This window comes from Lactuca virosa, chromosome 1 (genome assembly GCF_052849685.1).
Source record: "Lactuca virosa cultivar CGN04683 chromosome 1, Lactuca_virosa_CGN04683_v6, whole genome shotgun sequence".
Taxonomy (NCBI): Eukaryota; Viridiplantae; Streptophyta; class Magnoliopsida; order Asterales; family Asteraceae; genus Lactuca; species Lactuca virosa.
This window is the reverse complement of record NC_136426.1, coordinates 320,230,830-320,256,393: the sequence shown is the minus strand read 5'-3', so window position 1 is coordinate 320,256,393 and position 25,564 is coordinate 320,230,830.

The window sequence follows — 25,564 nt, the reverse complement described above, 5'->3', positions numbered from 1 at the left end:
ATATTTTCGAGTTTTTCATGTTTTAGGAGGGGGGAATACAAGTAAAAAAATTTGGTTTATCATACAAATACTTGCAATGTTTCATCTTTATGTTAAGAATAAGACATTATTTGCATGAGTTATGGTTATTACTAGCTTATATACAAATACTTGTGATATATTAGTTTTGAAATACAAAACTAACAAAAACAAAATATAATCTATGCTATGAAATCATAAGAAAAGTTATTATTTGCAAAACTACATGGTTTTTGGAAGCTTTTTACCAAAACATAGTTTTTCTAACCAAAAAGGGGGTACATTCTAGTTACTTCACCATTTTGTGGGTTACAACCCAAAAATATGATGTTTTTACCATATATTTTGGAACTAGACAAGATAACTATTTTGTATTTATATAAATGATTATATAAATAGTCTTAACAAACAAACATAATGAACTATAATTGGTATCGTTTGGGAGTCACATACACTACACCATCATTTCAGAAGAAACATATAATTATTTAAAGGTATAATTGTTTTTACACTATGTAACAACTACAGAAGAGTAATACTCTCATTTACAAGAAACACGATATTCTGCAAGCTACACGTAAACCGGTTGATACAGACTTGTGAGACATTTGGATTCACCATACCTACCAGAGTACACACTAAAGTCCTGAATTATAACCAGAGTCTCTTGTAGGGAGAGCGTGACACTTGTGTATAGATCTATACGGGATTGACAACCACGCACCTCAGTTGTTAGTTATAGTTAGACCTACCAGTCTAGGGTGACAAATGTCGTAACAGTTTCGACGCCTGAAGAATGTCGTTCAAGCCACTAGTCACATTAGTATGGTTATAATAACTCACATGGGGTATTAACTAACATTTGGTTTATGGGGCTAACATACATCCAACAAAGTTTGTAGAAATATCCAACACTATTTTTCCAGTACAGTACTACTTACATTTTAGTCTTGGGTTAAGACTTACATATTATTTTTATAGAAAATAATGGATTTTATGGAAGCATACTCTATCATTTTACAAAGAACAACTACCAATTTCTCTCATACAAAACGCTTATGAACTCACCAACTTAATTGTTGACACTTTTCAAAATCACTTGTATTCTCCGGAAACTAGTAAACAGGTAATCACAAGAGTTTTTGGTGGATGGGACGTCGTCGCATCACGTTATTAATTTTTGTCATATGCATTTAATATCATGTAAACAATGTTCTGAGCACAATGTAAACTTATTAAATATTCAATACAATGGTTGTAATGCTTTGATCGCTACTATTCAATTGTTATGATACTGTACATGAAATCCATCCACCCCCAGACGTTTCTGCCGTTCTGGTTTGGGGGTGTATGACTTTCATGGTAAGTGAATTCATTCAGTTGAAAACCTCGATATAATCAGGACTAGAGATGTTTGTCGGTCAGTCATTCCTGGAGGAAATTTTTACGGTACAATTACAGCGTGGATGGTCTGTCGGGGAGTCAGACCAATGTAAGGTGTCAGGATCCGGGGAGGAAAAGCTAGTTTTCTGCTTGAGACAAAGGAGTTATCCTTCATCAAAATTGGGGAAGGTCTGGTTTGGATGGGTTTAGTTGCCTTGGGGAGGCCATTGGACGATCGGGTGACAGTTGTGTCCCTCGGGATGTAAGGTGTCGGTATTCGTTGGGGGTAAGAACGGGTTGTCGATTATGGGTAAGAGTTGGATACTCAAGTTGCATCATGGTTGAAGTGCTCTCAAGGCTTCACCCTAAAGGAGAGACACCCGATTTCGGAAGCAGGGATGAAGGCCAGGTATAGTGATTCTGTCAGGATTTGGCCCCGATGGGCAAGGAGTGCATCATTTAGGATTGTGGTGGAAGCTCAGATTGATTCATAGTGCCTACTATGTTTTAGCCACAAAAGTGTTTGGATGACGACTATACTGTGCTTCCTTATAGTCGATATTCAGGAAAAGGAGTGTCTGAATCATGGGAGGAAGTTAGTGCTAGTTATCGAACAGAAGATGTAGGCCACAAGGAAGTAAGGTAGCAAGATTAGTGAAGGTGCAATAGGAATCAGCCGTTGGGTCATAGTAGGTGATGGAAGTTACGGGCATGGCACGTGAGCAGCGGCCGGAGGAGGAGATGAGGAAGCATTATCCAGACCCTGTGCATCAATAAACTTCGAGGACGAAGTATAGTTCAAGTGGGGGAGATTTGTAACGCTTGGTTTATGTGTTATTCAGTTTTCAATATTTTCAGACTTTTGGGTTAGAACTCGACGAGTTGGGGAGCTCCAACTTGTCGAGTAGAGATCATTTTGGAAGCGGAATGAAGGGTCTACTCGACGAGTTGGAAGGCCCCAACTCGACGATTAGACATTGGAAAGGAAAACCCTAATTTTCAGGGATTATACCCTATTTAAAGGCCTTAAGCCTCACTTATAGCCTCCCTTATCACCCCTTTTTCCAGAGAAACCCTAAATCATGTCTCATCTCCCATTTTGAGTGTGTGAGGGCTTAAGGAGTGCCTTTTTGGTGTTTATGTGAAGAAGCTTGAAGTGGTGGGTGCATAGCTGAAGGGAGAGGCTATAGATCCGGTGTTTACTCTGCTGTGGCAACCATTCTAAGGTATAAATTCAAAACCTTGACCTTCCATTGCTTAGATCTTATTCTATGAAATTTTATGGCCATTATTAGCCTAGTTTGGTACCATTCTTGGTTTTGAGCATCATATGAAGATATGGCTTTAAATCTGGACATCTCAGGGCCTTTGGGGACTTAAAGTTGCCAACTTTATCAAGTCTTGGCCCTCCTTCAAGCTCTAATGTTGGATTAGATGTCTAAGCCCATAATTATTATTGGTATGTATTCGACCCGACTTGGCATCGTCCATTTGGGTTGCATGGCATCAGAACGATTTGGATAGACTTTTGTGAGAAAAGGATATTTATGATTTATTAATATATTATAAGTTCTAATATATTAATATAAAATCATATTAGTATTGATCAAGAATTAATTTGGAATTAATTCTGTCATCAAAAGACACTAATTAAATATATGGGGATTGATTGTGTAAATTATTCATTCTTATATATGTGGGCTTATGATCCATAGTTCTTCATGTTGGGCTAAACCCATGGAGTAACCCATGGATACTCCATGGAGGTTTTAACCCATGGAGCATGAAGAATATGGAAAGACATGAGTTACATGGTGTAACCCTAATAGCCACAATATATAAATACCCCATAGCTCAAGAAAATCGAGGCTAAGGATTGATATGTGAGGGCTAGCCGATTTTGAGCATAAGGACTTTTCTCTCAAGTTATTCCAAGTTGTTGTTGGTGTTGTGTGAACCATTTGAGGTGTCACACTTGAGGCACTAGGCTCTTAAGCGCCATGGAATCAAGCTACAACAAAGAGGTATGTTATTCTAACTAGTATCTTATTTGTTTATGTCAAATTGCATGCTAGTTATAGGTTTAATGCCTTGGAATCCATTTGCATGTATAATTAGTGAAAACATAGATCCAAGGTATTTAGGGTTGTATGTGCACCATAGGATGTTGTAGTATACTAAAACCCATCAGTGGTATCAGAGATAAGGCTTGTTTTCAAGTTATACTTGCTGAAATAGCTTAAAAATCGAAAATTCTGGCTTTCTGGGCACTGGACTCGCCGAGTCCACTGATGGACTAGCCGGGTCCATGAGGAAATTCATCCTACTCGTCGAGTAGGTTCATACACTCGACGAGTAGGAGCCCCTGACATCATATTTTCGACTTTTGAGGCTGGAATTAGACTAGGAACATTACCCTAAGCTGTTTTTGAACTTATAAACCTATTTTTGATGTGGTAATGTTCATGCTAATCCAATTTCAAAGATAGATGTCAATAGATTCATGTTTTGTATTAGTTTAATGGTTAGGCTAATTACATGAAAATTGTTTAATATGAATTATATTGTTCTTATGAGTTAGCTTAGATTAATAGAAAAGTTATGTGATAATGTGTTTTCAATCCAAATTTATCTAAAAGTTGTTCATAAAATGTGTTTTTGTAACTTGTCCTCAAGTTATATGAAAAGTCACATTTATGATTTTTAAAAGTCGTAAGATTTCCATAAGTTATAAAAATGAAAAGTCTCATTTTTAAAATGCTTTAAATTCTTCCATAACTTGTCCTCAAGTTATGGAACTTGAAGAGTTTTTTCATTAAAACTACTTTAAACTCATAAGTTATGGAATTGAAAAGTTTTTGAATTATTCAAAACTTGCCCTCAAGTTTTGGAATTTGTAAAGTTTCCCCATGAATACTTTAATTCTAAGTTAAACCCTTAGAATTTTAAAAGTGAAAATTAAACCCTTATACTATTATAATATTAATAGTTAATAGTTATATGTATGTATAAGAATAAAGTCAGTCTTACCGTTAGTAGGCCTCATTCACGAAGCCGGTCTATAAGGTGGGTATAAGGTTACTGCCTATAAAATGGCAGTTTAATGGGTGCCCACTCTCACCCACCGCTCCCTCGACTGGTGGAGGGTCGTTAGCCGAATGGGTTTGACAGGACTATAATTCTCCCTTCATTATAAGTATAATGATAAATATAAAGTAAATAAACCTTTTATAAATTCCTAATCTTAGTTACTTTAGGAAAATGTGAATTTGGTGCTAACCCACGAAATTACACTTTGCACTTTGCTTAAGTCGTTAGTGGAGCATGTGTGGTTAACCGTCACACTAACCTGGATTTAACAAGGTTGGAAAAGGGTGGCTTAAGGTTTATCATATATCGGTGGAGCACGTGTGGTTAACCGACACATCGATCAGGTGATAAAAATTAAGAGTACCAAGTATATTTGCATGGTTATTCACACCTTGTTTGTGATCCTCGGCATCCCATTCACAAACTTGAGAGGGCACAATCGAGATTTAAACATGCCATTGAATAGTTCAATGAATCTCAAAAGATCTAGGAGTTTCAAACCAATTGAAACCTAATTCCTATTTCGTTTTTCATGGTGGAAATTGGTGATTCGTCATTCGCCTACCTTTAAATATTTTATAGCTTGGATTACGGCATCCCTCTTCCAAGTTATAAAAGTATTGTTTTGGGTCCTAGCCTTAATATTTCATATTGGGTTTTATATTAAGCACTTAAATCAACTAACTTGAATATATCCCATTGTAGATGTCTGGTTCAGACAACTATGATCTTCCCAAATCCCATGGAACAAGCTTTCCTAATGAAGATGATGTCCCGTGGTTGGTTCATGGAAATCACACTTCTCTTCCTTCACCTCCTTCAATTATTCTCCCTAACCCCACAAGTTCTTGGAAAATTCAAGGTCACTTAAGCCCTATTGGCAATAAAAGTCTATGTGTGCTCACATCTTGGAGATAAAGTCACATATTGACAAGCTGGGAGAGTTGGGTGTCAAGGTCTTAAGGAAGTTGGTTGTTGACCAGGTTCTTTAATCACTTTCTAAGTCACATAGTGAGTTCCTTTAGGGCTACTACATGACAGACCATGACATGACCCTAAATGATCTTACCTATTTGCTTGATGCTGCTAAATCAACAATGATTTGGAGCACGTGTAAAACAAATTTGATTGGAAGATCGACTTCCCAAACTTCCATGGACATTGACAATGGTAACATTGGAAATCAAGAAAAGATTTCTCTTCCCAATGGAAAGGGATCGGCCATAGTCAACTCGGTTGACCAAATGGTAAAGAGAAACGCTAAGTCTGAGATAGTCCCGTGAACCATTCCCAAGAGTCCATATGTTCCTATTGCCAAAGGAAGGGGCATTAGTTGCGAAGCTGCCCTATTTACCTGAAAGATCATAAGGTTGGTCAAGTAAAAAAGTTTGACTCTACTTCAGGTAAGTCCACTATCTAACTCTATTAAGTTCCTCTTTGGAGATTCTTATTACATGATGTGACTAGGTCACTTGTTGATGTTTTAAGAATCAAAGAAAAAAAGAGGAAGCTTAAAGGAAGTATATGCTGATTCTGATCGCGAAGATGGATTTCGATCGCATGGTTCGGTGATCAGAATTTTGAGCTGCTGCTTAAGAGTTGTGATAGATTGCTTAGGAATAGATAACAACATTGTTTTCATATGCATTTGCATTGTAAGGATAACTTTTTTCCGCAAGTTTTAAAATAAAGGAAAAAAAATGGTTTTGATTTTATTTATTTTAAGTATCCTTACAATGGCATTTGTGAAACATTGTTGTTTATATGATTCCATTGATAGCAATATTGGAAAATGGATTTGATTATTTCGTTCGTGGTAGTGTCATAATTTTCTAAATAAGGAAAGATTCTCATCACCCAAGTTTCAGTTGGATAGAAACTTGGAATCATGCAACTTGTGTGATGAATGAGAATTTTCATCTTTGGGAAATTAAGACTAATTCCTTGATCGCATGTATATGTGAGTCAAGTGAAGGACTATAGGATCGGGTACACTTGATTGTGTGCTGGTCAGGTCCACCACAGAGAACGAAAAGACTATTCTTCATGATTTACTAAAGTTTAGTAAATATGGTTATACTTACAAGTTTAAGTATAATTCTGAAACATTGGAAAAGTTTCAATGTATGGAAGAACGAATGAGAAGAATCAAATTAGGCAGAAAGATAAAAGTTTCTCCAATCTGAAAAGATAGGAGAGTACTTTAGTATCGTGTTTTGTGATTATCTTAGTGATTGAGATACTATTTCACAATTGATTCTCTAAGGACATCTTAGTGCATTTGTTTGACCAAGAAGAGGAATCGTGAATTGTTGAATTGGTTAAATCAAAAGATGAATCATACTTCGTTCCAAAATTGAGTCTTAGAGTAATACTCCAAGATTGTAACTTGAGTGACATAATCTTAAGAAGGTTTATAAGACTTGTCAAATGTTGAGTAAAATGTTTTCTTACTCTTGAACATTTGAAGTTGGTAAGCTGTGATGTTTTGGATAAAACAAAGACCAAATGATGCCAATTGTGTGAAGTGTTTGTCTTGATAAGAATCCGCACCAAATCTTGAATATTTGCTTTGTCAAAGAATGGTTCTCGACAAGAGAATCTTATATGTCAAGAGGTCAGTGGGAATCTTAAAGATCCTGAAAAAGTTTCAAGAACTAATTTAAGAATAAAACCTGCAGTTTATCACTAGCGCACGACTTGAGGTTTGTAACCTATCGTGTTGACATACTCTTATTTCTGTGCCCATTCCAGTTAAAAGTTGACTATGCATGTGAGTTCTATGAGTTCTCAGTTGTTTGCATAAATACTTGGAATAAATGGTAGGCCTTGTGCTGCCAAGCGGCAAGAAGTTAAGATTGCACAAGTTCGGTCCATATGAGTTTGGATTTGTCACTAACCTTGTCTTGTGATTATGGTTATGACAAATTCACATGGATAGGAACACATACACCCTAAAATCTAAGTGTCATAAGGTTTCTCTTCGATTCATGAAAATGATGGTGAGGAAATGCTTTCACTAAGTAGATTTTAAGTTGATCGCAATTATGATATTTGCATTCTCAAAGTCGTTAGTGGAGCGTGTGTGGTTAACCGACACACTAACATGGACTTGTGAGAAATGGCAAAGGTCTAAACAATTGAGACTATGATTACGACATCCCTTTTCATAGTTCAAAAATTGTTTAGACACACATGTGAGCTATCTAAGGAAGGGTGTGTGATTCTGATAAAGTTTTATCAAAGCATCTAGTATCAGAAATCTAAACTTTGGTAAGAAAGTCAATAAAGTATTGATTTCTAGAAGTCCAACTGATTTCTGAGTACATGTCAAAGCTAGTGGGAGCATAAGTGTTATGTCAATAATCATCATGTTAGAGGGAGCATGATAATTATGTTAAGTGTTGCAAGTTAGCAATGTTAATTATAGAAAACAAAAGTTTCAATTGGGAAAAGTTGTTTTGCTATAATTAAGGGAGAGGAAATTATACTTCATTTCAATTCTAAAAGCTTAGATTGAGATTTTAATCATCTTTAGTCAAGGATATATATATATATATATATATGAATTTTATGTTGGAATGGTTCAACATAAGGAAATTCTATATATATATTGCGTTCTCAAATTCGATTATGATTACGGAATCCCTCTTCATAGTCGAATTATGAAAACATGGCAAATACAAAATATTGTAGCAAAAGAATGATCTTGGTTCATGTCTTTATGTGAGACATCATGAATCGGGTCCCATATGCTTCGGGTATAGGATCGATTACATGTGCTATAATATTTATCCTTTCTAAACATGTGCTATAATATTTATCCTTTCTAAATTTTCCAAATACCCAGGGAATTAAGAGGGGAAAAGGTCTAGAATTGGATATGACAAAAATGATTAAGCATCTGTCGAGGACAATCTGAGGTTTATCAAAGATTGGTTGCTCATGGACAGTTGGAAGTATGGTGTAAATTTTTGTAAAGGACCATATTAACATATTCTGAAAAGAGGCAACTCTTGTTCAGAAGTGATAGTGAAATGGGAATATGGAAATGTTTCCATAGGTGGAAGTTATTCTTTAAATCTGTGTAAGATTGGAAAACTTAATGCAAGAAGGATGTTCAAAGCAATGTACTTTGAATATGAGACTTCGTTTCCATGGAATTGATCTCCATTGGAATACTCTGTAATGTCTGTTGACAAGTCTTTGTGACTTTGTGCATAATCATTACAAGAGGATCAATGCATATAAGTTTAGAATCTAACAGATTTCGGTAAGTGGCAGAAATTTAGAATTCTTACATTTACGATAAGGATTTGGGATTGTGAAATGAGCATCATTGGAATCATGTTCAATTGGTCTATTTCACAAAGTAAGGATCATAGACAAACATAATGTGCATACTTGGAGTATGGCATAACTGTTGTTTGGACAAACATAGTGTGCATGCTTGGAGCATGGCATGACTATTGTTTTGATTCAAGTATAAAAGTTGATTATTTGAAACATTATACAATGAATAATGAGTAATCAATATGGTGTTTAAATAAAAGGTGTTTTATTTACTCTCAAAGGTGCTTGGGATCATAGAGGATTAGTATTGTTATTGTGTTTCACTTTGCATGTTTTGACTTCCAGAATAGCTAGGTTATTCTTTTTGAATGACTAAGTTATTTAAATTCTCCACAGTCAGTCATATGTTGGAAGTAGGTATGAATCAAGACTATCATGAAGTTGGCTTGTAGATGTCTAAGGTGTTGGACATAGCAAGAGTTGCTGCAACCTTCATGAGTGCTCATAAGTTCTGAGTATTGGATTAAACCCACGCTCACTTGTATCACTTCATGGATTTTATCTCGAGTGATCGTGACACGATAATATCTTATATTCTTCAAACCTAGAGATATGAGTTGTTGACTATGAGTTGGTTATACATTGATTGTACGAAAACGCATTGGTAACTCGATGTTATAAAACATGCCTTTGTGTATGATTCAACGAGTAGTAGAACAAGCATATGAGTCGAAGTTTATCCATTCCTTTTACCCTTGGAGGGATAAAAGCGATATCTGTGGGCCCCTCGATGATTTAGTGATGACAAACGTAAGTGCTCGGCCGGGCCTGGACTGATTTGATTTGTTCAAATAGTCGGTCGTCATAAATCGGAAATCGGGAAACAACAGATGGACAGAGAGAATGATTATAATCCATGTCTCAGTCCATATGATATCTAGAATGTAGGAATATATGATCCCTTATCTAATGGACGCGTCATTGATTTGTTCAGAGTACGGCAGCGGCTTTAAGAGCTACGATTGCTAGTCGGGTTTTGAATCATACACAATAATAGTTTTAGACTTATCCAAGTAGGAGACTGTTGGATTAGATGTCTAAGCTCATAACTATTATTGGTATGTATTCGACCCGACTTGGCATGGTCCATTTGGGTTGCATGGCATCGGAACGATTTGGATAGAGTTTTGTGAGAAAAGGATACTTATGATTTATTAATATATTATAAGTTCTAATATATTAATATGAAATCATATTAGTATTGATCAAGAATTAATTTGGAATTAATTTTGTCATCAAAAGACACTAATTAAATATATGGGGATTGATTGTGTAAATCATTCATTCTTATATATGTGGGCTTATGATCAATAGTTCTTCATGTTGGGCTAAACCCATGGAGTAACCCATGGATACTCCATGGAGGTTTTAACCCATGGAGCATGAAGAGTATGGAACGACATGAGTTACATGGTGTAACCCTAATAGCCACAATATATAAAGAAGCCATAGCTCAAGAAAATCGAGGCTAAGGATTGATATGTGAGGGCTAGCCGATTTTGAGCATAAGGACTTTTCTCTCAAGTTATTCCAAGCTGTTGTTGGTGTTTTGTGAACCATTTGTGGTGTCACACTTCAGGCACTAGGATCTTAAGCTCCATGGAATCAAGCTACAACAACGAGGTATGTTATTCTAACTAGTATCTTATTTGTTTATGTTAAATTGCATGCTAGTTATAGGTTTAATGCCTTGGAATACATTTGCATGTATAATTAGTGAAAACATAGATCCAAGGTATTTAGGGTTGTATGTGCACCATAGGATGTTTTAGTATACTAAAACCCATCATATAAGTCCCTTGACAAGCTTTGACTAAGTGTTTTATCCTTTGATGCCTTACATGCATGTAAAGTTAGCAACTTCACGTGTTATCTTAACCCAAGGGGGCTGGATCTATAGTTTCGGGCTTTAGATTCGACTGGAAAGGGGCTGAATATGTTGAGATAGGGGAAACTCGACGAGTTTCCCTGGCAACTCGACGATTTGGGTCGGGTTTTCTTGCTTTCTGGATACTGAGCGAACTTGGAGAGTTGATGAGATAACTCGACGAGTTGGCTAGGGTTTTACCCAGTCTTTTGAACACTGAAGGAACTCGACGAGTTGGGTCAACATGGACTGTTGACCTTGACTGTTGACTTTGACTTTGACCTTTGACTTTGGGCAAGTTAGTCCCAAGGGGTGCTTGGAGTAAACCAATTTATAGTGAAGGATATTATGGGATTAGGGTAAGGCCGTAAGGGGTTGGCGCCCAATTTGGAAAATTAGGCCATTGATGGATTTATGGACATTATAGTGTTAGGCTTTTGTTTTGGGCTTGGGCCTCAGTTTTGGATCATACTGGGACAGGGTTAGAATGATCATTTTACACCATGTATGGATTAGGGATTATAGTATGGAACCCAATTTTCTAATTGGGTATATTGATTGGTATTGATAGCTCGGGAAGTCGGCGGGGCAGCATCTAAGGATGTCATTCGGGAAGCTTTTGCATTCGAGGTGAGTCTCCTCACCATACCAATGGATCTAAGGCACCAAGATCGGCCCATTTTATGATATGTGGTACACTAGCTGAAGTTATATTATGAGGCATGATAGTTGGTTATGTGCTAGGGAGTATGCTAGTTGTATATATGGTATGCTTGTATGGAAGACCATGGGAGAGCCCATGACACCTGGATGTAAGACCATGTGGAGAGTGTTGGGTTTTATGTACTCTAACATTCCTATGGTGCACATACAACCCTAATGCTTTAGATCTAAGTTTTCTCTAATTATACATGCAATAAACATTTTCCAAAACATGAAGCCTAAACTAACATGCAAGGTGATATTTGAATCATAAAAACTAGTTAGAATATTACCTTGTGTAGTAGCTTGAATAACTTGGCCTCAAGAAAGATTAGCACCCCAAGTGTGATGCCTCAAATGGAATCACAAAACACCAAGAACAATTAAGATGAATATGGAGAGGTTATGGAGACTAGAAATCGGATTCTACTCCTTGGAATGCAAGGTGTACCCGATTTTAGCTTATGAATACATATATATATATATATATATATATATATATATATATATATGTGTGTGTGTGTGTGTGTGTGTGTGTAGAATATCAAGGGTCATGTGTAACCCTAATCCATACCCATAAGCTTATGATCCACCCATTTGATTTGGATAACTACTTCATGGACTAACCCATAAGCCCATCACAAATCAAACCATGGATCATTAGCCCAACTCATATGTATCAATTTAATTAGTGTCTTTTGATCACTAAATTAATTCTAAATTAATTCTTGATCAATAATATGATTCTTCAATTAATATATTATACTTATAACATATTAATAAATCATAATTAACCTCTTACTCAAATATCCTTCCTAACATATTGCTTTGATGAATGCAACCAAAATGGACCATGCTATTATCGGGTCAAGTACATACCAATTATAGTTATGGGCTTAGACACTTTTTTCCAACAGAGAGCCCATGGCTTTCCTACTAAAGACCATGGGAGAGCCCATGACACCCGGATGTAAGACCATGTAGAGAGCCCATGGATTTCCTATTAAAGACCATTGGATAGCCCATGACACTTAGGTGTAAGACCATGTGGGGAGCCCATGGCATCCTGGAGTAAGACCCTTGGGACGAGCCCACGACATCCCTATATGTTGTATGCATGGCTTATGTGGGTTATGTAGTTGATATAGCTGGTATGGATTTTGTAATTATGTAGATTGTGTGGGGTATGCTCTGGGAAACTCACTAAGCTTCATGCTTACAGTTTTGTTTATTGTTTCAGGTATCATCGGTTTGGAAAGGAAGGGCTCGGCTTGATTGCAGTGCACACACCCATGTTTTCCACAATGAGTGATTTTGGGATGAACTCTGATAAATGTTTTAATTCGTGATGTTTTGAAATGTTTGGAATAAATGATATCTATGTTTTTACTATATTAAAAATGAAAATTTTACCCTTGATTTTTATCACACCCCCAAACCGGAACGGGTGAAACGTTCGGGGGCGGAGGACGTCATGTACAGTATCACAACAATTGTATAATAGGATTCAAAGCAACACAACCATTACATTGATAAGGTAGAGTATTTACATCTGCTCAATAGATAGTTTGTATGACATGAAAATATATAGCAAAAGTATAAAAGACGCGAATCTAAAAGCTCCGTCTTCTCAAAATCTGCGAGTGTGCCTGTCTTATCGGTTCCCTCAGAATACAGGTGATTTAGATAGTGTATCAGCATTTAAGTTGGTGAGTTCATAAGTATGTTTTAGTGAAGGAAAACTTGTCTTTGTACTATGAAAATGCTAGTATGTTTCTCCAGAAAATCCAATATTTTCTACAGTGAATGTAATGTAGTAATGTATGTTCCTTGTAAATGTATACTGTATTAGTGTACTCAGTACTAGAAAACAGTGTATTGCATCTGTATTTGTATGAAAACCTTTGTATGTATACCTAGATACCACCAGTTGTAGTGAAAGTAGTGTCTGTAATAGCGTTTGTATGAAAACCTCAGTATGAATGTCTGCTTAACACCAGCTGTAGTGTAAAGTAGTTTATCATAGGGTACTGTAGTTTTATTAAATAAAATAAAACTGTTGAAGTAGTGTTAATCTCGTAAACATATGTGTTAGTTATAATGTTGTCAGTTTCATATAACCATGCTTGATATGACCTAGTGACCTCTAAGACGTTCTTCAGGCGTCTGAAAGTTATGACATTTGTCACCCCAGGCCTGTCGGCCTAACTGTAGCTAGCAGTTCAGGTGTGGGATTGTCAGTCACGTATAGATCTATACACGAATATCATGCTCTCCCTCCAGGAGACTCTGGTTATACTGTATAGGATTTACTTCCGTAACCTGATGTATACTAGTGAAGTAGTTCCCCACAACCCTGTATTAACTAGTTTATGTGTAGTGTCGTAGTGTTGTAGTCTTCTATTGTATTAGAAAATATATGTAGTGTCATGTATTAATGTACCTTATGTAGTGTCATGTATTAATGTACCTTAGTAGTGTATACTTGTATCAATTTCTTAGAGTAGTGTTTCCCAAATTATACCTATTATAGTTTCGTTTGTATGTGTTGGGTTTTGAGCACTATAACACTCCTATGGTGCACATGCAACCCTAAATGCTTTGGATCTATGTTTTCTCTAATTATACATGCATTTTGTTTTTCTAAAGCATTCATCCTAGCTAGCATATAATTGAAGCTATATAATAAAAACTTAGTTTGGATGCTTACCTCTTGAGTAGGGTAGAGTTCTTGACCTTTGAAAGCTTGAGCACCTCAAGTGTGATGCCTCTAATGGTTCACAAACACCAATATGCAAGAGGAGGGTTAAGAGAATAAGTTACTTGTCTCAAAGAGATGGTGTAACCGATTTTCGCTCATGAGGGTTCTATTTGTAGTGTTGCACATGCTAGGGTTACACTTTGTAAACCCTAATGACCCATGACTTTCCACATTCTCAAGCTCCATGGATTTAACCTCCATGGACTATCCATGGATTAGTTTAGCCCATCTCATAATCATGGATCATTGGCCCACACTACAAGAATCATTGATTTACACAATAAATCCCTATACATTTAATTAGTCTCTTTTGACCACAAAATTAATTCCAAATTAATTCTTGATCAATACTAATTAAATAATATGATTCCATATATTAATATATTATACTTGTAATATATTAATAAATCATAAATAACCTTATTCTCAAAAGTCCATCCTATCAAATTGCACTGGTGAAGGCAACCTAAAAGGACCATGCTACTATCGGGTCAAGTACAGCCCATTTATAGTTATGTGCTTAGACACCAAATCTAACAGTCTCCCACTTGGATAAGTCAATAACTATAGCTGCCAATGTAACTTCAGGATCCGACTTAGCAATCGTAAGCTTTCAAAATCCGCTGTCAACTCTGACCCAGTCAGTGATGCATCCTTTAGATAACTGATCATATAATCCTCTGTTCTCAAGTTATCAGCTGGACAAATACATGGAACGATGTCATACTTATTGTCCAGCAGTTTCTTTCCCGATTTCTGATTCGTCTGACATAGAACATAACTGAACACATCAATTTAGTTCTGACCGGGCTAGACACATAAGTCAAAACAGAATCATCGAGGGGCCCAAGATATCGCTTTTAATCCTCTTAGGATAAAAGGGAACAAATAAACTTCGACATTATATGCTTGTACTAACTACTCATCAAATCATGCACAACGACATGTTTTATAACATCAAGTTACTGATGCATTTTCGTGCCATCAATACATAACCAACTCGTAGTCAACAACTCATATATCTTGGTTTGAAGACTTATATGATATTATCGTCTCACGATCACTCGTGATAAATTCCATGAGGTGATTCAAGTGAGCGCGGGTTGATCCAATACTCAAATCTTATTTCAGAAGTACTCATGAATGGTGTAGCAAACTGTTGCTATGCCTAACGCCTTAGACAATCTACAAGCCAACTCATGACAATCTTCCTTCATACTTACTTCCAATGTATGATCGATCGTGGATAGTTTGAATAAATCATATTATTCTGGAATTCAAAACATGCAAAGTGAAACAATAGTAAACGATTGACACAAGACAGTAACTTTACTTATAAATAAAACTCCTTTTATTCAATCATCAAATGTCAATTATAATTTAGCTATTACAAGTTTCGGTTTATCTAACCACTAAAACTAATATCGTCTGTTAGCCCAATGCCCCTTGCATGTTGCAAGTGCTTAACCCTGGTCAGTCCCTTTGTAAGGGGATCTGTTGGGTTGTCCACTGATGATATCCCCTTCACCATGAAGTGTCCTTCTTCTACTTGATGTCTTATGAAGTGGTATTTTCTGTCGATATGCCTGGATCTTCCATGATCTCTCGGTTCCTTGGTTAAGGCAACCGCCCCTTCATTATCGCAGAAAATCTTCATAGGCTCCTTTATGGATGGAATGACTCCAAGGTCTCCGATGAAGTTTTTCAACCATATCGCCTCATTCGATGCTTTGCTTGCTACTATGTACTCTGATTCGCACGTTGAATCAGCTACAGTCTCTTGCTTGGAACTTTTCCATGTCACTGCTCCTCCATTCAGGGTAAACACCCATCCCGACTGAGAGCGGAAATTATCTCTGTCGGTCTGAAAGCTGGCGTCGTTATACCCTGTCACTCTCAAGTCATCAGTCCCACCAAGGGTAAGGACCCAGTCCTTAGTCGTCCACAGGTACTTAATAATGTTCTTAACCGTAGTCCAATGAGCTTTACCGGGATTCCCTTGATATCTATTGACCATGATCAAAGCAAAGGCTACATCAGGGCGAGTACAAGTCATAGCATACATGATTGAACCAACTGTGGAAGCATATGGTATATGAATAATTTATGCTATCTCAGCCTCTGTACTCGGACTCTGAGTCTTACTCAGTTTGGTATTGCCTTGGATAGGTAAGTCACCTTTCTTGGAATTCTCCATGCTGAAACGTTTCAACACCTTGTCCAAGTAGGTACTTTGACTAAGTCCTATTAGTCTTTTACTTTTGTTTCTCAATATCCTTATCCCTAGGATGTAGGCATCTTCTCCGAGGTCCTTCATAGCGAAACACTTCCCAAGCCAGAACTTGACCTCCTGCAAGGTTGAGATTTCATGTCCTGTGAGTAGTATGTCATCTACATACAATACCAGAAAGCTAACTATACTCCCACTGGCTTTGACATATACATAGGACTCATCCTCGCTTCTCGAAAATCCAAACTCTTTGACTTTCCCATCAAAACAAAGATTCCATCTACGAGATGCTTGTTTTAATCCATATATGGATTTCTCAAGATTACACACTCTATTAGGGTACTTTGCATTGACAAAAGCCTCTTGTTGAGTCTTGTAAACATCTTCAGCCAACTTTCCATTAAGGAAAGCGGTTTTGACATCCATTTTCCATATTTCATAGTCATGAAATGCAGCTATGGCTAGCATAACCCTTATAGATTTAATCTTCGCTACTGGTGAGAAGGTCTCATCATAGTCAACTCCCAGAGTTTGAGTAAAGCCCTTCACAACCAGTTACGCTTTATATGTGTGTACTTTCCCATCCATGTCGGTCTTCTTATGGAAGATCCACTTGCACCCAACTGTCTTACGGCCCGGTACATTGTCAACCAAGTTCCAAACTTTATTGTCATACATTACTGAATCTCGCTGTCCATAGCCTCTTTCCATTTTGCAAACTCGGGGCTTGCTATGGCTTCCTTTTATCACCTTCAGCTGTTATATGAAAACCATATAACACAGGTGCAACACTAACTCTACTGGAACGTCTCAAAGGTACGGATTCGTCAATTGGATCAACAGGAGTTTCCTCCTCAGGTTAATTGCTAGTGTTTGAGGTGCCTTCACCGCTTGACTCTTGAAGCTCTTCAAGGTCAATTTTCCTCCCACTGTCCCCTTAGCATATGAGTTCTTGTTGGATAAGGTGTCTAAGTCCATAACTATATTTGAGATGTACTTGACCCGACCCGACATGGTCCATTTGGGTTGCACTTCACCCGAACAATTTATATTGATAATCTTTTGAGAATAGTATAAGTTAAGATATATTAATATATTATAAGTTCTAATATATTAATATGAAATCATATTATTTAATTAGTATTGATCTAAAATTAATTTAGAATTAATTTGGTGATCAAAAGTGTGACTAATTAAATATGGACTCTTGTATTTATATAGTGTGGGCTAATGGTTATTTAGAATGGGCTAGGGTTGCATGGTAAGTCCATGGATAGTCCATGGAGCTTTAACCCATGGATCTCATGGAAATGAAAAGTCATGGGTATTAGGGTTTACATGGATGTAAGCCTAATCGACCACACTATATAAAGGAGTCTTTGGCACTTGATTTTGCACTTGTTGTGTGTGAGAACTAAGAGTGCCCATTTCTAGAAGTGTTCTAATATTCTCTCAAGTATCCAAGGTTTGTGGTGATTTGTGACTTCCATTTGAGGCATCCACATTATTGGTGCTAGGCTCTCAAACTCCAAGTAATCAACCACTACGAAAAGGTATGTAACTCTACTAGCTTATTATGTTTTAAAGTTCCCCATGCCATGCTAGTTAAAGTTATGAACCTTGGAAAAACAAATTTGCATGTATCTTAGTAAAACATAGATCCAAGGTTTCTAGGGTTGCATGTACACCTTAGGAGTGTTAGAATTCTCAAAACCCATCAGTTCTCTCTCACGAAAGACTCCTCTCCTAACAACGAAGACAACATTGTCACTCGGTCTATAGAAGAGATATCCAAAGGACTTATGCGGGTAGCCGATGAAAATACATCGCTCACTCTAAGGTTCGAGCTTGTCATGAGTATCACGTCTCACGAAAGCCTCGCAACCCCAAACTTTGATGTGGTCTAACGAGGGAACCTTCCTTGTCCACATCTCGTGAGGTGTTTTGGAAACCTTTTTGGTAGGGACTAGATTAAGGATATGGGCAGAAGTCTCTAAGGCATACCCCTAAAATGAGATAGGTAACGAAGCTCGACTCATCATGAAACGAACCATGTCTAACAAGGTTCTATTGTGCCTCTCAACCACACCATTAAGCTGTTGTGTCCTAGGCGGCGTCAATTGTGAAACAATTCCACATTCCTTAAGATAGTCAAGGAACTCGATACTAAGATACTCTCCTCCTCGATCGGATCGTAGCATCTTTATCTTCCTGCTCAATTGATTCTCCACTTCCTGCTTAAACTCTTTGAACTTTTCAAAGGTTTCTGAATTATGCTTGATTAAGTAGATATAGCCATATTTACTGTAATCATCGGTAAAAGTCACATAGAAGCGGTTAGCATCCCTTGTGGCGATTCTGAATGGTCCACACACATCAGTGTGTATGAGATCCAACAGACCTTCACCCCTTTCACAAGTACCAGTGATGGGTGACTTGGTCATCTTTCTAAGTAAACAAGATTCGCAAGTGTCATCCGACTTCAAGTCGAATGACTCCAAAACTCCATCCTTTTGGAGTTGGGCTATGTGCTTCTTGTTTACATGTCCAAGACGACAATGCCACAAGCATGCCTTATCCAAATCATTGGAAGAATCAATGTGTAACACATTATTTCCTAGGTTATCTAAAACATTCACAGTTTCATATACACCATTGCAAGGTAATGATTCAAAATAAAATACACCATTATAATAAGCATTAATTGTACCAACTTCATTATTGAAAGAAAAGGTAAAACCTGTTTTGTACAAACTATGAAAGGAAATAATATTTCTCGCCATATCGGACGAGTAACAACAGTTATTCAAATCTAAATTTAACCCATTACTAAGCAATAAATAATAAACTCCAATCTTGGTTACATGCGACACTTTCCTATTTCGCATGATTAAGTTTATCTTCCCGTTCTCCACATCCCTACTTCTTTTTAGTCTCTGCAAATCAGAACAAATGTGAAATCCACAACCTGTATCAAGGACCCAAGAATTAGCATGTGATGAGTTATTAGATTAAATAGTGTAAATACCTGCAAAGGAGGGTTTGATCTTCCCATCCTTTATGTCCTGCAAGTACTTTGGGTAGCTTCGTTTCCAGTGCACTTTTTCATGACAATGGAAGCAATCAGCATCCTTCGGATTGGAGGAGGAATTAGCAGAACCAGCTTTGGTCCAACTAGAATAGGATCAATCAAGAGACTTTCCCTTGCGGCTCTTGGAGGGTGACTTCCTCTTCTTTCCCTTCCCATGTCCGATTGCCAGAACATGGGCATAAGTAGTAGTAGTAGTAGGAGTAGACACAACCGATTTGCCTTTTAAGTTGCTTTCTGCAGTCCTTGAAAGGCCTTGAAGCTTGCTAAGAGTGACCTCCTCCTTGTTCATATGATAGGTCATACAAAACTGATCATAACCAGAAGGTAAAGAGTGTAGAATAATATCTATGGCCAACTCTTCATCAAAATTGACATTCAATTTTAGCAAGCGGTCCACATATTTCTTCATCTTTTTCAAGTGGGCAGTGATGGGTTCACCATCCTTCATTTTGGTTGTGATCATGGAGGCAATGATCCCATACCTCTCCCGCCGAGCACTTTGATGGTATCTTTCCATCAAATCATGATACATTTCATAGGGATAGTAGTCCTCATAGGACTTCTGTAGCTCAGCAGTCATGGTAGCGATCATAAGACACGACACCTTTGTCGCATCCCTCTCATGAGTAGTGTGTTCGACTATTTGTTCAGGAGTGGCAGTGGTTACATCAATCTCCTTAAGCTCTTTATCCAGGACATATTCTTTGTCCTCATAGAGAATAGCCATTCTGATGTTACGAATCCAGTCATTTAAGTTCGAGCCATCGAAAATGACCCTCCCACATAGGTTCATGAGGGAGAAAGAGCCTGAAGGGATTGGGTTGGAAGCATTGTTTGGGACAGACATCTGAAAAAGAAGAAGAACAAAGTTTAGATTAGATGATAATCCTTAATATTACACCCAAATGAAATATTAAGGCTAGGACCCAACAAAATATTCTACAATTGCGAAGAGGGATGTCGTAATCCAATTGTAAAATATTTGAAGGTAGGTAAATGACGATTTACCAATTGCCACCATGAAAAATGAAATAGATTATTATGTTTTAATTGGATTTGAAGTTCCCAGATCTTTGAGATTCATTGAAGTTTTCAATGACATGTTTAAATCTCGATTGTGCTCTTCAAGTTTGTGACTGGGATGCCGAGGATCACAAACAGGGTGTGGATAACCATGCAAATTAACAAGGTACACCTAATGTTACAATCACCTAATCAATGTGCCGGTTAACCACACGTGCTCCATTGATCTATGATTAACACTAAACTACCCTATGTCACACATTGTCAGTCCCAGATTAGTGTGTCGGTTAACCACACACGCTCCACTAACGACTTAACAAGGTGCAAAGTGTAATTTCATGGATTCGCACCATTTTCACATTTTCCTAAAGTAACTAAGATTGGGAATTTAATAAATGTTTAGTTACTTTATATTTATCATTATACTTTTAATGAAGGAGAATTAGTGTCCTATCCTACACGTTCAGCTAACGACCCTCCACTAGTCAAGGAAGCGGTGGCTGAGAATGGACACCCATTAAACCACCATTTTATAGGCAGTAACCTTATACCCCCCTTATAGACCGACTTCATGAATGAGGCCTACTAACCGTAAGACCGACTTGTCTTATACATATATATATATATATATATATATATATATATATAATTAAACTTATAATATTATAAAGTATAAGGGTTGAATTTAACTTTTAAAACTCTAGGGTTTGGAATTAAACTTTCATTGATGAGACTTTACAAATTCCAAAACTTGAGGGCATGTTTTGAAACTTGTCAAAACTCTTCACATTCATAACTTATGAGTTTAATTGGATATTAATGTATGAGACCTTTCATTTTCCATAACTTGAGGAAAAGTTATGGAGGTCATTAAAATTCATATAGATCATTTTTCTAACAACTAAAATTATCACATAATCTATGATCCAACTAAACTCACAATCAAGAAATTTCTAGTCAACAATTTGAAAGCCATTTTGTTTATCATATAAAAACAACAATTATTTTAAAACTTTGACAATTATCTTGTGGTTGGATGAGTACAAGCACTACCATATCATAAAAAACATTTCCAATGATACAAAACACTTTGTAGTAGTGTTCCCAATCCAAACCAGGCCAATAAACTCGAAATTCTGCACACAGAGCCTTCAACTCGTCGAGTGCATGAACTGGACTCGGCGAGTTGCTCTGTTACTGAGTGGACTCGTTGATTCTGTTCATGGACTCGTCGACTTCACCAGTCAGAGGCCAAAATTTCGACTTTTTTAGCTTTGAAAAACTAGTAAGCATCATATATAATAGAAAACAATCCTAGGCTCTGATACCACTGTTGGGTTTTGAGCACTATAACACTCCTATGGTGCACATGCAACCCTAAATGATTTGGATCTATGTTTTCTCTAATTATACATGCATTTTGTTTTTCCAAAGCATTCACCCTAGCTAGCATACAATTAAAGCTATATAATAAAAACTTATTTTGGATGCTTACCTCTTGAGTAGGGTAGAGTTCTTGACCTTTGAAAGCTTGAGCACCTCAAGTGTGATGCCTCTAATGGTTCTCAAATACCAATATGCAAGAGGAGGCTTAAGAGAATAAGTTACTTGTCTCAAAGAGATGGTGTAACCGATTTTGGCTCATGAGGGTTCTATTTATAGTGTTGCACATGCTAGGGTTACACTTTGTAAACCCTAATGACCCATGACTTTCCACATTCTCATGTTCCATGGATTTAACCTCCATGGACTGTCCATGGATTAGTTTATGTCACATCCCCGAACCAGACGGCGGAAACGTCTGGGGGCTTGGGTGACTTCTTTCTTGTAGTATCATCACAAAGTATATAATTGAAACATAACATCATCATCATCACACATGTCATATTACAACTGTCGTTGGTTTACATCAAATATTGTATTTCAATATTACATGCCAAAATATTCAAGTACGATGAAACAAAACATAACAAAATATCCATAAATTCTTTCTGCCCAACCTGCTCAACGATTTCCTGAGAATACAAGTTAATTTAAAAAGGTCAACATAAAAATGTTGGTGTGTTCATAGCATGTTTGAGAAAATGTTTTGTATTGATTTGTAAACACGAGAAAATCCGATATTTTCTAAAAAATAGTTTGAAATATTTGAAATATTTGTGTCCGATCTTGTATTAATGCATGAGTGTTTTTATTTGTGAGAATATATAAGGTGAATGAACCCCAGACAACCTGATGTTGTCTGCTTATGAAAATGCTGGAATCTCAGCACCCGAGTTTGAGTACCAGCGCGAGTTTATTACCGTGATATCCCAAAAAGAAAAGAGAATATGGTTTCCCGTAAATTTTATAACATTAATTCCTCTAAGTGAGTCGCTATAACCATACTATATAATGACAATTTCGCATGTCATGGCGTTGTTGGACGCCGACGGAATAAGATAAGGTTTTTGTTACCCTAGACTGGTCTAGTCTAACTGTAGCGAACAACTCAGGTGTGGGGTGTCAACCCCATATAGATCTATACACAAACTCCCGCTCTCCCTCCAGGAGGCTCTACTTATAACTACAGGCTATGATTGTACACTTAATAAGTGTCAACCGACACGTCTCACTAGATCCTCAATCGAACTTACGCGGAAAAAGAAAGAAAAACATATAAGGTATATTCTGGCCCAATAAACATGTTAGTGGACAACTAAGGCCCACTAAGCATGAGAATTATTCCAGGCTCAAAAGAAATGAGAATATATACATCCCGGGCTCAATATACATGTAAAAGGACAACTAAGGCCAATTTAACAAGTACATTATTTCCAGGCCTAATAAGGACGTGAATATCGATATCGATCCGTGGTTTGTTAGGTTGGTTGATTAATCTATGTTGTTTACCAAAGTGACATAAAAAGCTCATCTTTTTTGTAAAAGATCATTTTTGGTCCTAAAAACCGAGAATTTACAATTTTGGCATATTTTGGCAAAAATGACAATTTAGGCCCCCTTTAAGGACAAAACTTGCATTTAAGGCTAGTTTTAGTAAAAATAACAATTTTGGCATATTTTGAAATGAGTGTTATGTTCTACAAATAGCATCATATTTTAGTAGATCTTCAAGTTCATGGAGTTTATGACACATAATCACATATATATATCATGAAAAACACACAAAATCATGCATACACACATAGATCTACACAAAACAACTTGTATTCTCCCCTAAAACATAGTAAAAACCGAAAATATGGGGTATGAACTCACTTTGCTTTGGAGATTTTGGTTTTGGAAGAAGATTGGAGAGGTTTTCGGCTTTAACAAGCTTCCTTGAAGAGGTTTTCGAGATCTATGAAGTTCTAAGAGCATGGATCATTAAATGAAGTGTTAATGGAAGTAAGATTATCATGTATATGAAGTAAATCATCAAGTTTAAAGAGTGGCTTACCAAATGAATGATGATCTTTGAAGGAAACCTTGAAAGCATCTACCAACCCACGATTTTTAGAGAAAATGGGAGGGAGTTCTTGAGAGGATTTAGAAGTGAAAAAATAGAGTTGAGATGGTGAGTTGGGAGGCCGAGAATTTGAAGAGAGAAGGAGAGAAGGATGAAGAGATGGATAGGATGTGATGTGCATGGATATTTGAGTCTTCCTAAATATTTGTTAGGTAATGTGCATGGGAACCCACTAGACAAACATGAGGTGGCACTTAATTTGTAAATTAATTTCCTTTTTTTTAAATGGACGGGAATGAGAGGAAGGAAAAGGGAAGGGAAAAACTTTAGGCCATGCTTGCTTATATTCGATATTATGAGGCCCAAGTTGAGAATTTTCGGCCCATTGGGCCCTTATGAGGGTTTACGGCCCAATGAGGCCCAAGAAGATAGTTTACGGCCCAATTATAAAGAAAAGATGGATTTACGGCCCATCATGGTTCGATAGAGTGGCTCACGGCCCATCATGGCCCATGATAACAAGGTGAGACATTTTAGGCCCAATAAGGCCCAAATGTCATGGTTTGACGAATGTGAGTCCAATTAGAGCCCAAATGGGGTTCTTTGGCCCCAAATCATCAAATGAAAGGTTTAATGGCCCATTAGGCCCAATAAGAGGATCCTACTCCATACTAAGTTTGAACCGGGTTATTAGGGTTTCAAACCCATAGTTGAGTATATGATATGTATTAAGTTAGGTTTTGGACTTTACTCAGGAGTTTTGATTCAAACAGATATTTTTGATTGAGCATAGAATATGATAACCACTTAGATTACAAGTCTTACAAGAGTTGATGTTTACATGAAAACAGAATTTCCTAGCTAAAAATGCTAGTTGTGACATCATTCCCCCGTTAGAAGGAGTTTCGTCCCGAAATTCTTTTGGAAGGTAGGATCATGAACGAGAGAATAAGTGAGGGTACTTATGCTTCATCTGGTCCTCGCGTTCCCATGTGAATTCCTGTAACGCCCCATTCCTGGTACGAAAGTAATTCTCTAAATATTCATTTTATAAGAGCTACTCGACGAGTTGGTAGCCCTAACTCGTCGAGTAGATGCGAGTTGGACCGCGGGGTTTAAGTGGACTACTTGACGAGTCAGTAGAGGGACTCAGCGAGTTGGGTTGACTGAGAGTTGACTTTGGCCTTGGCGTTGACTTGACCAGGAGGGTAAAATGGTCATTTTACCCTAAGAGGATTATCAGTTTTTGATTAAGCGTTGTGATGGAATTATAGCCGGAGAGTCGCCGGAGCAACAGATAGGGATCCCTCACCCAGTTTTTCAGCAGTCAGCCATACGAGGTGAGTTTCCTCCAAGTAGGAACGGGTCTACGGCCACAATGCCGACCCGTTTAGATGATAGCAGTTCCGGACTTCGGTCCGATGCCGGGGTGGTCCCGAGAAGTAGTTATGTATGCTTGATGTCTTCGTGATTCATGCATGTTTATGTTATGTGTATATGTTCCGGACTCCGGTCCGATGCCGGGCAAGCCCGATGCAATATTTGTGATTATGTTATATGTTCATGCTTATGTTATGTTCAGTTTATTCCGGACTTCG